At 47.1% G+C, this 16,936-nt stretch overlaps 1 protein-coding gene across 4 annotated transcripts in view; it reads right to left on the bottom strand.

The window, feature by feature from the left end:
* The window catches only part of NINL (ninein like), an 85,010-nt gene that overhangs the window by 50,502 nt on the left and 17,572 nt on the right, over positions 1-16,936 (bottom strand). The window contains exon 2 of one of the 4 annotated variants that reach the window (XM_074347738.1): positions 5,555-5,667. The exons of the other annotated variants lie outside the window; for them this stretch is intronic. The gene's annotated coding sequence lies outside the window, so the exon portion shown is untranslated. The remainder of the gene's footprint in view (positions 1-5,554; positions 5,668-16,936) is intronic. 4 annotated transcript variants of the gene reach the window in all.

The raw sequence follows: 16,936 nt of genomic DNA, 5'->3' as shown, positions 1-16,936 counted from the left end.
ACCTTTAATGAAAACGAATATATGTCTGTATATGCATGACTGGGACGTGATGCTGTGCACCAGAAATGGATACATTATAACTGACTGCACTTCAATTAAAAAAAGCTCTGGAGATCTGCGACACAACAATGTGAATATACATAACATCACTGATCTGTATATTTTAAAACGATTGAGGGTAAACTTTTAAAGCAGGGGTACATTTTATACTATGTGTTTTTTACAATTAAAAATTTAAAAATAAGAAAAACATTTAAAGAAAAAAGTCAAAATTTGGGGGCTTGCTTTCTGAAGTTGCCTGGCTCTGTTCTGTGGCACTTTTACTCAGATTTTCTTTCCTTAAAAAAAAAAAAAAATTAAAATCAATCCCCAAACTCCAGGAGAGGGAACCAGTCAGTGGGAAGGAGGTCACAAGAGAAACACAAGACTCTTTCCAGCAGAGAGATGGCGAAGGCCCATCCTGAGGGCCAACGAACGGAAAACACCCATACCACATGGATCCTCGTGGAATTTCAGAACAAACAAACAAACAAGCCCTGAAAGTGTCCGCAGGAAAAAGAGCCTTCCTGCCCTCACGGCTCCAGGCATGACCCCAGCAGCAAGGCTGGGAGTCAGAGACTGAACAGGCCTTCGACTTCCTGAGGGAAGACACTTTCCACCTGATCTGGAAGCTACTAGATGGGCCCTGAGCAAAAGGAGGGGTTAGCCAAGAGGGAGGAAGACACCGGACGGGGGGCCTGGGCCCCTGCAAGCAACGGACACTGTTCTGGGAGGGCAGCCCTGGGCAGAGCCAGTGCAACCCACACTAAGCCACAACTGGACACCCAACAGGTCCTGCGTCGTGTGACCACGTGGAAAACAACCCGGGTACTTTCTGGCACAGCTGATGAAGCATTTGGAAAAGAAGGAGGGTAAATACATTAAAGATCAAAAACCAAGAAAGCCTCCTTAAAGCCAAATCCAGCACAGGAACTGTGAGAAGGCACCCAGACAGCGTCCCCAGGGGAGTCAGGTGGGCAGTGCATCCTCGGAGGATGAGGAAGCCGGGGTGAGGGCGATCGGAGGTACCAGCCCTGGACGGGGTCGGTGCAGGAGAGACGGGACCCCAGGAGCTCAACCCGACTGTGGCCCAGATGGGTGTTTCACAGGCCCCCACAAAGCGGCTCCAGGCAGGAGTCCAAGAGCACAGCACCCCCACGGCTGCGTCCATGCTCCGTCTCGCCGGTGAGACCCTGAGGCTGGCACAAGCCCGTGAGGGGAGACGCCCTGCTCAGGGGGTGGGGTGGCTGACCTGAGCTCTGGCCCATCCAAACCCGCGCTCCCTACTGGGAGTGCCGTGTGGTCCTGCAAACTGGGACTGATAGGCAGGGAGGGCCGGGCATCCTTCCAGCTGGTCCTCTCAGCGGGGTGAGCGCTGTGTCTGCTCTGGCCTTAGGTTCTGAAAGGCCTTGCTCCAGCAGAGCAGGCGGGACGTCACTGCAGGGTGAGGGGCCCAGAGAACTGCCACATTCCAGCTGCCAGGGTCACGGGAGGCCCGCCAAGGCCTCCGTGAGAACATTCCTTCCGACGTAGCAGACCAGAGCAGCTACTGACCCAGCTGCAATCTACTGAAAGCCAGCTCTCAACACAAGGGTTTGTTAAAAAATACATAGATAAATAACATTTTAAAGCATCAGACCCTTCCTGAGCCAGGCAAAGGCAGTCCTAAAAGACCCCAGACGTGGGCAATGCTGCCTTCAGGGCTCAGTGATCAGTGCCCTCTCCCCACACCTCCCTGCAGGACTGTGGGGTCACAGCCAGGGTGGGCTCTGGGCAGGTCACAGCGTCTACCAGACTGGGTCTGAAACGCCTCCTTTCCTGGGCTGCTGGGGGAGGGGCAGTCACAAAGGGCCGGGCACACCACACCAGCCACTGCCCACACACAGGTGCCCAGGTCCCCGGCCTTCCTGCAGCTCAAGTCCTGGGTCTAGCAATGTGTCCCTGGAGAGCTCCCCTCTCCCTCCCTCCTGGGCAGAGCCGTCAGCCTACATCACAAAACATCCAGGAGAGAAGCACAGGCCTCCACCGGCCCCTCCCAGCAGGGAGCCTCGGCCCACTGACCGTGGACTCTGCTCAGACTCCCCAGGGCTTGGATGCGGCGGCAGAGGACGCTGGTGCCTGGAACCCTGCACAGGCCCCTGGGAAGAGGATAAGCACTGGGAGCGCCTTCCGGGAACGGGGGTGGGGCCTGGGGCGGCCCAGCAGGCCCCAGCATCCAGCACCCCCCGGTGCCCCGGCCATGCAGAGCCAAGCGGGTGCTATAAATAATGAACACCCCCGGGCTCCAGGCCCTCTTCAGTTTCCTCCTCACCCAAGCTGAATTATTTAATTCTCTCGGATCCCACACAGGTACAGAGGACTGCATGTCAAAACCACCTGGAAGCCCAGCCGACTCCGCGGCTGAGGGCCGCCCAGGGGGCCGGGCTCCAGGTAAGGAAGAGCACGTGCTTTCTTGTGGCTTCATTACTTTAAAGTTGGGATGAGTGGACTCTCGCCCACTCTAATGCTGTGAAGCTTAATTAAAAATACGAGCCTAAGGGTGCAGCCACTGCGGAGGACAGTACAGAGGTTCCTTAAAACACTAAAAATAGACCTACCATGTGATCGAGCAATCTCACTCCCGGGCGTGTACCTAGAGAAAACAACTCAGAAAGACACCTGCACCCCAGTGTTCACAGCAGCACCACTCACAGCAGCCAAGACACGGAAACAGCCCAAGTGTCCATCGGCAGACGGCTGGAGGAAGAAGCTGCGGTGCGTTTATGCAATGGAGCACGACTCAGCCACAAAGAGAGCAAGACAATGCCTTCTGCAGCAACACGGACGGACCTGAAGGCCTTCATTCTAAGTGAAGTGAGCCAGACAGAGAAAGAGAAAAGCCACATGATAGCACTTACGTGTGGATCTAAAAGAAAGGACACAAATGAACTTGTTTACAAAACAGAAACAGACTCGCAGACACAGGCAACAAACTCACGGTTACCAGGGGTAAAGGCGGTGGGAAGGGACACACTGGGAGTCCCAGGACTGCACCCCCTGGGGAGGGATGGAAATGCTAGCTGTCTTGATCGTGGTGGTGGTTTCATGGGTGTGCACATCTATCAACATTCAGCAAATTGTACATGTGAAATACGTGTAGTTTGCTGTGCAGGGACTATACCACAATAAAAATGTTAAAAACAAAACAAAACAAAACAAAACCATGAGCAGAAAGTTTGTTACCAAGTGAAGCACAACCCTGTTTTCACTGGGGGAGAAAACCTGCACTCAAACAAACAGGTTACTGGCCCCGAGGCCGCAGCTGGCCCGGCCTCTGCAGGACAACACAGCCCTCTGGAGGCCACGGAGGAAGGTGTGGGTTTGCGTCTCACTAATGCACAGCGAGGAGGGAATTTAATCTGTGGCCTGGAAACCCACTGGGCGTGCAGGGCCAGCACGAGGACTGCGGTCTCACCAGCAGCTGGGTGAACAGGGACCAGCTCCCCACAGGGCCTTCCATAAAACCAGTAAGACCTGCTCTCCAGAACCAACAGCGCCAGGGTCCCGCTGCGGACAGTGCGTCCTGCATCTGGGAAGATGGACGACCCTCGGCTTCCAGAAAAGCAGGTCTCGGTGCGATAAACAGCCTGGCGGCTGGTTAGTAATCAAGCTTCATTCTCCAGCAGTTCGGAGCTTTTAGGATTCATTTCTGCATTTGCTGTTTTCATGGCTTTTTCCTGTTTTTCAAAACTTACACTTTTTTAAAATTGAAGTGCAGTCAGTTACAGTGTGTCGATGTCTGGTTGCAGCACCATGTCCCAGCCGTGCACATACACACACTTCTTTGTCTTCATGTTCTTTTTCATTAAAGGTGATTACAAGATACTGAACATGGTTCCCTGTGCTGCACAGAAGAGATTTTGTTTCTCTCCCCTTTTCACACACAGTGGCTAAGCTTCGCAAACTTCAGCCCTCCAAGGCACGCCTGCCTCCCCTCATCTCCAGTGACACAAGACTGCAGAACTTCCACTGTGTATTCACTTTGCCAGCGAGGGCCCCGAGGGCCGCAGCAGTGAGGCTTGAGAATCTATCATTTCTACCAAAGGGATTTTTCAATCCCAACAATGTAAAAATAAGCCAATGTCTCATTTAATTAGCAATTAGTATAGTATTTGCTCCTCCTCCAAAGTAGGTGTAAGAACATCAGACTCTAAAACTGGCCCAGAAAGCCTGTCATCTGGGTCTCCTCGAGAAGACACCGCGGGGAGAGCAGCGCAAACAACCTTGCACCCTTTGGCCAGTATCTTCCCAGTTCTTAAAGCTTTCTGTGGTTTGATAATTTGCTTTTGCATATCTTGGGGTTTTTCAGGTTTTGTGACTCCACAGTATGCTTTTGATTATCGGTCACCCTGTTTTCCAAGCATATTAACCCATTACTGTATCTGTTTGCTGTAAACTGATAGTCAAGTAAGCTCAAACATGTCCTAAAAAGAATGAAAAAAAGAAAAAAAATCTGCATTTTCTTACCCCCATCTCAGCTTGAATGATTTGATGACTTCTTTTACATACTCACGTTTATTCTATCGCAACTGACTGTAGTTGTCACCTTTCCAATTACGGCTTTCCTCTTGCTGTAGCATCCTGCTTCTTTTCTATTTAGAGTAGACCTTTCGACGTTTCTGTTGCACGGGTTTGGTATTGCTGAATTCCTTTTGGTTTTCCTTGTCTGTGAGATTCTTTCTCTCTCCCTCTAGGCTAAAGGATAGCCTTGCTGGGTAGCGTAGCCTCGATTGCAACTTTTTCTCATTCAGAACTTTGAATATATCCAGTTCCTAAAGATTTTCATAACCACATGCATATATTTGGTTCCAGGACTAGAGCTACAGACCCAAAGGTCATCACACATCTACGTAATTATTCAGTTACACACACACAAGGGCATCCTCATATGGTTCTACTTACAAAAAATAAGCTTTCTCTTTACGTATCGCTGTGTATACAAAAAGAGAAAACCTTCCTCTCAGCAGCAGTATCAACTTCTAACTTAAATTCAGCTAGAAAATTCTACCATAAGAAAAGCAAGAATTTCTGCAAATGTTAACCAGTATGCATAAAAATAGATAAAAATAAATTTCTTCTGTGTAGCACCGGGAACTATATTCAGTATCTTGTAATAACCTTTAACGAAAAAGAACATGAAAATGAATATATGTCTGTATATGCAGGACTGGGACATTGTGCTGTACACCAGAAACTGACACATTGTAACTGACTGTACTTCAATTTTTAAAAAAAGAGAGGAAAAAAAATCAGTATTTCTAAAAATGAACAGGAACAATACAAACAATAAAACACATGCTGAGCTTTGGGGGGAAATTATGAATAAAACTAAGAAATTCTTTGGTAAAAATATGAAATAAATAAAATAAAATAAAATATAATCTCAGAGGCCAATAAGCTCCTTCCATACTGAGCCTTCCCCGGGTAACACTATAAACTCTGGATAAGACACAAAACAACGACCCAAGATGGATACCTGAGAGCACCGAAGAGCAGGCGGACTCTGGAAGGGAGTGGCGGGCACTGGTGCATTCCCCATTCCCACAGCTTCTAGGCGGAGGGACGCTCAGCCCACACCATGTGGACCAGCTAAAACGTCAACAGGAAAAACAGGTCTGATAGCCTGCAGGGTTTGAGGCAACCACTGCAACTGAAAAGTGAGTGAGGAATCCTGAAAAGGAGAGCACCAGAGAGAGAAAGCCCCAAATTCTGTAAATGTTACCCAAATCTCCAGATGACCCACGAGCTATGCATGTTCAGTGGAGCAGCCTCGGAGCAGCTCAGCCAAGAAAAAGAGAACTGAAATAAGATTTGAGCTGCTGCCAAGAGCTGCAGTTTTCAGTTTGACTATAACTGCGCTGCATACTAAAACAAACACAAACAAACACTCTTCAGAGGAATATACCAGAAACATCATTCTCTACAACACAACTTCACAATGTCCAGGACAGAATCCAGAATTATTCACAAAAATTAAGAACCAGGAAAGAGTAAGCCATTCTCAAAAGAAACCACAACCAGAGAATAACCTCAAGGTGAAGAGATGTTGGAATTAGCTGCTTTAAAATCCTCTGCCAGACAAGATCTAAACAGACATTTCTCTAAAGAAGACATCCAGATGGCAACAGGCACATGAAAAAATGCTCAGTGTCACTAATTATCAGAGAAATGCAAATCAAAACTACAATGAGGTATCACCTCACACCAGTCAGACTGGCCATCATTAAAAAGTCTACAAATCACAAATGCTGAAGAGGCTGTGTTGAAAAGGGAACCCTCCTACACTGTTGGTGGGAATGTAAATTGGAGGACAGTATAGAGGTTCCTTAAAAAACTAAAAATACAGTTACCATATGATCCAGCTACCCTATTCCTGGGCATATATCTGGAGAAAACTATAATTTGTAAAGACATATGCATCCCAATGTTCACAGCAGCACTATTTACAACAGCCAAGACATGGAAGCAACCTAAATGTCCATCGACAGATGACTGGATGAAGACATGGTATATATACACAATGGAATACTACTCAGCCATAAAAAAGAATAAAATAATGCCTTTTTTTTTTGCATTACAACATGGATAGACCTAGAGATTATCATATTAAGTGAAGTAAGTCAGAGACAGACAAATATCATATGATGTTGCTTAAATGTAGAATCTAAAAAAAAAAAAACAAATTTTATTTATAAACCAGAAATACACTCACAGACACAGAAAGCAAACTGTGGTTACCAGTGGGGAAAGGTGGGGGGAGGGATAGATCAGGAGTTTGGGATTAACAGATAGATACACATTACTATATATGAAACAGATAAACAACAAGGACCTACTGTATATAACACAGGGAATTATATTCAATTTCTTGTAATGAGCTGTAATTGGAAAAGAATATGAAAAAAATATATATATGAGACTGAATCACTTTGCCGTATACCTGAAACTAACATTGTAAATCGATTACACTTCAATCAAAAAAAAGAATTAAAAAATATTTAAATCTTCTGCCAGCACAACTATACTCAAGGATGTAAAAGAAAAGATTCTCCTAATGAATGCACATTTAGAAAAACTAAGCAGAGAAACAGAAACCTTAAGACAGAGTTAAATGGAAATTCGAGAACTGAAAACCACAATATACAAAATTTTAAATTTCACATGAACAGCAGAATGAATATGACACGCAGCAACACGGATGTCCCTGGAGAATGTCATTCTAAGTGAAGTCAGCCAGAAAGAGAAAGAAAAATACCATATGAGATCACTCACGTGCGGAATCTAAAAAAAAAAAAAAAAAAAGAACATAAATACAAAACAGAAACAGACTCATAGACATAGAATAGAAACTTGTGGATGCCGATGGGGCGGGGGGGGTGGGAAGTGACAGATTGGGATCTCAAAATGTAGAATAGATAAATAAGATTACACTGTATAGCTCAGGGAAATACATACAGGATCCTGTGGCAGCTCACAGCGAAAAAAAATGTGACAATGAATATATGTATGTTCATGTATGACTGAAAAATTGTGCTCTACACTGGAATTTGACACAACATTGTAAAATGACTATAACTCAATAAAAAAGTTTTTAAAAAAAAGAATGAATATGACAGAGGAAACAGTCAGTGAACTTAAAGGCAAATAAATAGAAACCATCCAACCTTAAGAACAGACAAAAGAGAACTTTTAAAAGGTTCACTTCAGAGACTAAAGAGACATTTTCCAATGGTCCAGCGTACATCCTGGAAGGGGAAGAGAGAGAATTAGGCAGAAAAACAGACTGAAGAACACATGGCATAGATGACCCCAAATTCGGTGAAAAACAAATTTACAGATTCAAGAAACTCAGTAAACCCCATTTAGGATCAATGTCACTAAAGCTACACCGAGGTACATCATAATCAAACAGATTAAAACCAAATGTAAGGAGAAAATCTTGGAAACAGCCAAAGAAAAACAACACATCACACACGAGGACCCAACAATTCAAGTGACTGCTGACTTCGCATCAGAAACAACGGGATCTAGAGGTCTTAGCCTCTAACTGGTTAAAAACAACAACCAAAAACCCTGCCCAGCTATAATTTTACACACCAAAAACATCCTTCATGAGCAAAGATAAAATCAACACATTTTGGATTAAAAAAGTCCCAAACTAAGAGAAATACCAGCAGGGCAGTTCTAAGAGAAATGCCAAATGCTAAAAGGAAGATCTTTAACTGAAGAGAAATTACACCAGACGGAAGCTTACATTTCAAGATGAAATAAACAGCACCTCAAAGAGTGAACCTCAGTAAAACAAGAGAAAAGAGTTTTAAACTTAGAAAAAGATACAAACAACTGAAGTAAAAAAATCGAAACACTGTCTCACTGGATGTGCAACATAAGCAGATGTAATCATAGCAGGGCCCACACTACCAGGAAGAGTTCCTGGGATGGACGCATACGTTCGCAGGATCTCTGGATTACATGTGAAGCTGCTAGAATATTAACTCCGAAGACATTAGGAAAAATTCGGTCCACAAGAAACCTGCACACAAATCTTTGCAGCAGCTGTGGACGTAACTGCCAACACCTGTTGAACCAAGATGCTCCTCAGTGGGTGGACAGATAAACTGTGGTACATCCAAGGGATGAAATACTATTCAGCACTTGAAAAAAGTCACGAAAAGACATATCAAACCATGAAAAGACATGGAAGAACTTTAAATGCACATTACTAAGTGAAAGAAGACAATCTAAAAAGGCCCCATGCTATGCAATTCTAACTCTGCGACACTCTGGAGGAGGTAAACCTGTAGAGACAGTGAAAAGATGAGTGGTTGCCGGGGGTGGGGGGGGCGAGATGAACGGAGCAGGAGATTGAGAGCAACGCGACTACTCTGTATGATACTTAACAGTAGGAACACGACACCACACGTTTTCAAAACCCACAGAGTGCAAGACCCAGAGAGTGAACCCTGCCGTAAATTAGGGGCTCTGGGTGATAATGATGTCAATGTAGGTTCACCGACTGTAACCACAGCGGTGAGGGATGTTGATGGTGGGGGGAGGGTGTCGGTTGGAAAAATATATGAGAATTCTCTGTATTGTCTATTCAATTTTGCTGTGAACCTACAACTGCTATAAAAAGAAATAAAGCCTTTGTTTTTAGAAAACAAAAAATGAAAAAAAACTAGAAAAAATTGTTGGATAAAATACTAACGTATGCTACAACATTTATGATCCTTGAGAACATTATGCCAAGTGAAAGAAGCCAGTAATAAAAGACCACATACACGATGATTTCATTTGTATGAAATGTCCAGAACAGGCAAATCTATAGAGACATAAAATAAATTAGTGGTTGCCCAGGGCTGATGGGAGTGGGGTGTTGGAAAGACATGGGGAGTGACCGCTAATGTGGGATTCTTTTGAGATGATAAAACTGTTCTAAAATTTGTTGTAGTACTGGTTGCACAACTCTGTGAATATACTAAAACCCACTGAATTGTACATGTTAAATGGGTGAACTGATGGTATGTGAATATCTCAATAAAGCTGTTATTTTTTTAAAGTAAAGCTTATTTATTTTTTAAGTAAAGCTGCTAGTTTTTAAAAGTAACTGGTTAAGCCCATGCCATGCATACTTCAAACACCAGAATGCTGAAGAGGTCGTATTAATAGACTTCTGGAGGTAGTGTATGACCAAAGGCAGACTCTTCATAGACATAATTCAGCAGGAAGACGTACCATAAACAACCACCTGCCTAACAACAGAGCCTCAAAATACACAAAGGAAAAACTGACAGAACGAAAGAAACAGACGATTCCACAATCAGTCCTGGGGAGGGTGAAGCCTACGGGTGGAGCCCACGCTTAGCACGCACAAGGTCCTGGGTTCAACCCCAGTGCCTCCTCCAAAAATAAATAAATGAATAAACCTAATTACCTCCCCTCTCCAAAAAAAAAATCACAGTTGGAAATTTTAACAGCAGTTTCGTGGCAGGTGGTAGAATCAGATCCAAAAAAAAATTGATATAAAGAAACAGAAGTGCTCAACAGCACCAGGGACCGCCTTGCCGGAAGATGTGCAGACAAGCAGTGTCTAGCGAAGCACGATGAGCCGCGCTTGAGCTCTCATTTCATCTTAACTGTCTGTCTCCTTGGAGCCTGTAGGGATCTCCCAGAGGTCTGAAACCCTCCTTTAAGTCTTCTTGGAGAAGCTGACCAAGGCAATCTGCACTGATGCCTTTTTCCTTCTTAACATCCTTTTCCAAACACGAAGAGTCATTCAAAACCATTCCACTTCTCCAAAGCACAGTCACCTTATTCCTGCCTCCTAGACTCGAAGTGTCTGTTCCCCAGAGCCCAGGCAGTTACTGACGGGGAGCCCCTCAGAAACGTGCTGAGGGCCAGTCACCAGCAACCAGCCGAGGTAGGGCGGATCCACGCATGCGGGGTTTGAGTGTTCAAAGCACAACGCAGCAAAATCGGGCTCGTCTGTGTCCCCACGTGGCCTCACAGCCGTGGACACCTGCAAGGCACCTGTCACTCTTAGCACCGAGCAGCAGCAGAGGCAAAGGTGCGAGCCACGTCCCCCACTTTCCCCAGGAGGCCATTGGCTGCTGAAGCCTCCGGCCGTTCTCCGGGGCTCAGGCTTGGCAACACTGTAGCTTTTCAGCAGTTACCTCTTAGAGACCTGTACGACCGCGGGCAATGTAAGTGACCATCATACAACGGCCCCCAGTGGGCCTGAGGACCAAATCGGCGGGGCGGCTGCGCACCAGAAAGCCTCCTTGCCTGCACGAAGCCATGTTGGGGGCTCATGTTGCCACACCCTGAGGATCGAGGGACACAGCCCTGTCCCTCCAGCCGCCTGCAGGCAACACAGTGCTCTCTGCACCCCAGGAGCAGAAGGATGATCAGGACCAGGCTGGGGCGGCAGGGGGAACAGTACAAGGGAGGAGGTGCCTGGAGCCGCTGCACAGACCATGAGAGGGGGTCAGGCACAGCTCATCTGTGAAAGGGAAGAAAGAAAAGCAAGCCACAAAGCAGTATGGCTTCACTGACCACGCCTCACTCACTCACGGCACCTGGGACACTGCAACCAGGAAAGCAGACCAACTCGCTCAGTCTGGAAGATCAGCACATCCCACTGGATGGCGCAAGTGCTGCGGGGAGAAACGGAGCAGGAGGGGCGGGGGGCAGGCTCACAGCTTTAAACGGGGTGGCCTGGCGAGGCCTCCCTGAGAACGCGGCCGTTCCTCATGCCTGCAGGTACCGCTGCTGGGCTGCACACAGGCCGGCGTGAACCCCCGAGTACACCCCTGCCTGCTTCTAATGCCTGACACTCCTTTAATGCGGGGGGAAAAAAACCCAGAAACCTATTGAATTCCATGCTATGAAAGAGAAGTATCTGATGGTTTGGGGAAAGCTGGCACGCAGTGCTCCATGTCTCCTGGCCATCCTGGCAGCACACGGCTGACGGTGGGCACCAGTTCCTGGGCGCAGAGGTGGTTATCAGACAGCACTCGTCCAGGCTCGGCGGCCTGCGCCTGGCGGTCTGCCGCCTGGTCTTAGGTCCTGTGGCTGAAACCAGGCGCCCACGGTACACCGGGACATTTACACGAGACAATTTAACAACGACAGACACCTCAGGGACTCCCCCAGTGAGGCGGCACGGAGCTGAGCCTTACCCTCGCACCGTCCACGCTGAGCGGGCAGGGATGCTCTCCAGCTCACCTGCCCTAAAAAAACGCTAAAGAAATTCTTCTGATGTAAAGGAAACAATACCAGAGGGAAAACTGAAATTTCAGGGCTAGAGGAGGAGCAGCAGAAATGACAAATAACCATGCAAACACAAGAGCCTGCTCTTCTCCTTTGGAGTTCCTTTGAGCAGTATGTATTACGGCAGGAAGTGAGAACTGTGACACCGCCTGGAGCAGCTCTGGATGTATGAAGACACATAAGTAAAGGAACTGACGTGGTGGTGTCGTTTCCATGAGGACCTGAAGTGGCACAATCTTATTTCCAGGTAGACAGAGAAAAATAAAGCATGAATCCTGTAACCTCTAGGGTAGCCACTGAAACAGCCACCCAGAGATACATGGTCAAAAACCGAGTGGTTAAAGTGGAATATTGAGACCATGGTCAGCAACAAGCTGGGAGAATCCAGCCAGTAACACGCAGTGTCCTTCACGGTGGCAGATGGTAGCTGGACTGATCAGGCGACCGTTCTGAAATGTATAAAAACATCAAATCACTATGTTGCACACCAGGAACTAACAGTGTGGGAGGTCAGCTATACTTCAAGCCAAACAAACAAGCAAGTTCACAGAGAAAGAGGTCAGAGCTGTGGTTATCAGAGGAGTAGGGAGGGGGAACTGGATGAACGTGGTCAAAAGGTGCAAACTTCCAGCCACAGGGAAAATAATTACTGGTGCAACATGATAAATATAATTAACAAAAACTGCTGTATGTTATATGTGAAAATTGTTAGGAGAGTAAATCCTAACAGTTCTCATCACAAGGACGCTTGAGGAATCCAGAGCCTCTGGCGTCTGCCACCGCAGCGAGCAGCAGACACAGCCTGACCCCCAGCCAGAAAACACAAGGCCCCGCACCCCAGGTCTTCGTACTTCAGCTCCGACAGCCCAGGACGTCAAGTCCAGCTTTCAGCAAAAAGCTGTGAGGAGCATCTGCAGCAACGTGGATGGACCTGGAGACCGTCATTCTGAGTGGAGTCAGCCAGAGAGAGAAAGCCGTGTACCAGATGACGTCACTCACGTGTGGAACCTAAAGACTGACAATGAACTCATCTACAGAACAGAAGCAGACTCATAGACACAGAGAACAGTCTTATGGTTACGGGGGACGGGGGTGGGAAGGGACAAACTGGGAGTCTGAGATTGGCAGGTACACACTACTATATACAAAATAGACAAGTAAGTTTCTACTGTACAGCACAGGGAATTATATTCAATTATCTTGTAATAACCTATAATGAAAAAAATGAAAACGAATATATGTATGTTCATGTATGACTGAAGCATTGTGCTGCACACCAGAAACTGACACAACATTGTAAACTGACTACACTTCAATTAAAAAAAATTTTTAAATGAAAATTGAAAGACAAAACAATGTTTTCCTAAAAAGAAAGGTGGAACCAACCCTAACAGGTGAGTGGGCGGCGGCGGAGGCGCACCCCGCACGGCTGCCCTGCGCCACACCGATGCTGAAAGAACCAGCCCGGGAGGCCTGCTGTGAGATTCTCTTACGTGGCGTTCTGGGAGAGGCAGAAGTGGGGTCTGCAAACGGGGGCAGCACGTGTTTCTGGTGACAGAACTACGTTCACATGGTGGTGACAGTTACACAAACCTGCACGACTTAAGCCCCTGGAGCTGCACACGTGCCTGCACATGTAAGTCCAGTTCAGTGTGAGCAATTTTCTTTTAAAGGGACGGAGGTCACTTTCCTGAAACCTCTGCCTTCGACCCCTGGAGGCAAGGGAACACCTAAGGTCTAGTACATGTTGGAATGGGAAAAACAGAAAAAACACAATGAATTTCAGTAAATGATCCCCCTGCTGCAGGTTCACAAACACTAGGGTGTGTACTGCCCGCTGCAGCTTGACTCCGAGGGTCGCCACTACCTTCCCACGGGGCTGGGCCTCACGCCCTCTGAGCAGCAAACTGCAACCCCTCCCACCCGGCACACAGTCTCAGAACCTGGGGGACCTGGGGCGGGACCAGCCCCGGGACATGGAGGTGGGCGGGTCCCCTCCTTCTCAGAGGCCACCCTGGAGGCGAGATGTGGGTGCAGACACATTCTGAGCAACAGCCGAGTAACCCACATTTCTCTGTTTGAAATGAGAGGCCAGAGCTGGCGCTGGAGCCCAGAGGGAGGCAGGCAGAGCAGAGGCCTCCCTGAGGCTGATGGGGTGAGCCCCAGCACCTTGTCATTTTACGGAGGGCAAGTTCGTGAGCCGCCACACCATGAGGCCAAATAAATGGAAAACTCAGGGTTTGGAGCAGAGAAAGGCTGAATGCAGGGCCGAGCAAGGAGGGTGGGGTAGCTCATGCCCAAGAAAACCCCGAAGTCCCCGAAGGGACTCAGCAAAGCCAGGCAGGTGAGGAAGCGGGGGGCAGGGTACGTGATCAGCTTGTGCACAGACGGGTTGACGTCGAAGGAGCAGGGCGTCAACAGAGCCAACCGCCAGGCGCCTGAAGGTCTGGGGGCCACGTCATCATCGAGTGGTTAATTTCTTCCCTTTGGTGGTGGTTTTAAGCACCTGAAAAACTCTGGAAATCTGCATGAGAAAGTATGACTTGGGTCGGTCAGAGAGGAGCTGCAGCAGAGGACCTGGGGGAGGGGTCTGACCTGGGAAGGCCCCACGGGGTCCTGCAGGGTGACATCGTTAGGTAAGTGTCATCACTGGTCACAGAACCACTATAACTTCATTGGTGAGCTAACTGGAGCATCTGATTCTCTATCAAAGCCAGAAATTCCAGAAGAGAATGCATATAAACGCTCTTGTTTTCTTTCCCCAAATGTCTGTGATCCCAATGTTGAGGCAAGGGGATGTTACACTGAGGGCTCCTTGTTCCCACAGTTGTCCAAGAACAGACCAGGGTCAGCCCGAGGGGCCCTGGTATTGCTCCAGGCCCCACACCTGCATGGCAGGAACAGTGCTGGCAAGACACCCAGGGAGGCAGGCAGAGCTAAGGGCATGAGCTAGCTTTTCCTTATCAGAAACAAGCAAACAGTTAATAGGCACAATCTTGCTAGTCACTAAAGAAACTGAATTAAAACAACTTAGGCAAGAGCCACAACACAGCAGGCTGTACGTGAGCTGCTTCCACCTGCCTGGCACTCTGGGGTCGGGGCTGACCCTCCCACTCCCCCCGCACGGAGCGGGAAGGATGTTCTGCCCAGAGATGCCACCGCACACTCATCCCACCAGCAACATGAAAGGGCTGTGGCCAGACTCGAGGAAAGAAGCCAGGGGGTAAGTTTTACATCCAGAAAGAAAGAAAACAGGAAGGCTGAAGTGTTTCACAGAGCACTTACCCGAAAGCCCCCAACTGCTCCGTAAAGAGTCAGAAGCGGGAACAGCTCAGCACACGAACTGCACGTTTTCAACAGTAACGATATCGCCTCTGTGAACATACTGCTTTCCTTTAAGTTTCCTGCGTTTATCATTTTTTGAAGTGTTTGCACACCTTGCCATTCTGAAGTTTCTTTTTGTGGGACAACTGTTGCAATTTATTTTTCAGTCAAGTGACCTTCAAGGTTGAGGGAAAAAATAAAAACAGCCCTAGAGGATTTTCTTAACACACCCTCCCAGCTGTGCAGGCCCTGGGTCTACTCTCTGTGGACAATCAAGCCGCTGGAGAGATGTCTCAACCTCTGACCCCTCAGGAGGACACTTGCTTTTGCTAAATAATCATTTGATATAAAACTAGTATCTCTTAAGCATGCATCCTGTAATGGGCACACTCCTGAACACTGTGGAATTTAGCCTTGTAAGGGAGGCACCATTATTGTCCCCACATGAAAAGCAAGGAAACTGAGGCACAGAGAGGTTAGGTAATTTGCCCAAAGTCACAGAGCTGGTAAGTGAACGCATACTGAGGTCTAACTGCACAGTTAGAACTACCAACCTTTACATCCTGCCTCATGGCTACTAATTACATGTAAACCCAAAAAACAGTTTTGAATAGTTAAAAAAAAAAGATTTTCCCATGAATAGGTGCAAGAATCTGAAATCCAGAATACATGGGAAAATGTCTCTCCTAGCTCTACACCAAACCAGAAGGTCCCAATGTTATGCAAGAATTTTATGTGAATAAACTTAATTAAAAGGAAAGAACATTAACTCGAATAGTCCCTTAAATCAAAAAGCAGTTCTTCAGCCCAGCACTCAGCATCCCAGCCCATTTTTATCCATCTGTCAGGAAACTTTCTCTGCCAAAACCAGGGTGTAACAGTTCTTTTTTGGTGTCAACTATAAAGAAAGTCAGAGAAAATAACACAGCCTACGAATCTATTTAGACAACCCTGAGAACAAGCTTCCCACTCATTATTGTCCCAACTTTCTTATCTTAAATTACAGGCACACAGCTGAGACCCTAAGGGCACATCACACGAAGCTTTGATCTTCTCTGTTCTCTACACATGCTTAGAAGTCCAGAGAATCCAACGTGGACTGATTATCTTGGGTTTCTCCTTCTAAAGAACGAGCCTGTTGTGAAGGTCAGTTCAACACCAAAAGCTCAGTGGCCACAAAAGTGGATTCGGAGTCGCCACGAAGTGATCACCTAAGACGCAGATGGAGCGGGAGAGGAGGGGTGGGAAGGGACAAATGTGGGAGTTCAAGGTTTGCAAGTATCAATTACTGCATATAAAAACAGATAAAAAACAAATTTCTTCTGTAACGCACAGGGAACTATATTCAGTATCTTGTAATAACCTTCAATGAAAAAGAATATGAAAATGAATATATGTCTGTATATGCAGGACTGGGACAGTGTGCTGTACACCAGAAACTGGCACATTGTAACAGACTATACATCAATTAAAACACAAAACAACATAAAACAAAACAAAACGAAACGAAACAACGCGCCAGTGGAGAAACCAGGCCATGGGGATATCACCGTATTTTGCTATTGCAGTTGCTTGAAGTCCATGCCAGACAAAAAAAGTAAAATGTTACCCTCCTGTGCTGATGCAGTTTCCTTGAGTCAAAGGCACTGAAGAGGACTCCAGGGCTCTGGGCGGAGCCAGCCCCAGCCCGACACACATGTGTTCAAGAGCTACTGAGACTCGGCCAGAAGTGTCCACTCAGCACTGCCCAGCGGGCCCCAGG

The sequence above is a fragment of the Camelus bactrianus genome, chromosome 19 (genome assembly GCF_048773025.1).
Source record: "Camelus bactrianus isolate YW-2024 breed Bactrian camel chromosome 19, ASM4877302v1, whole genome shotgun sequence".
NCBI lineage: Eukaryota > Metazoa > Chordata > Mammalia > Artiodactyla > Camelidae > Camelus > Camelus bactrianus.
The sequence above is the reverse complement of the archived record's forward strand: the minus strand, read 5'-3'. Positions and strand labels throughout refer to the sequence as shown.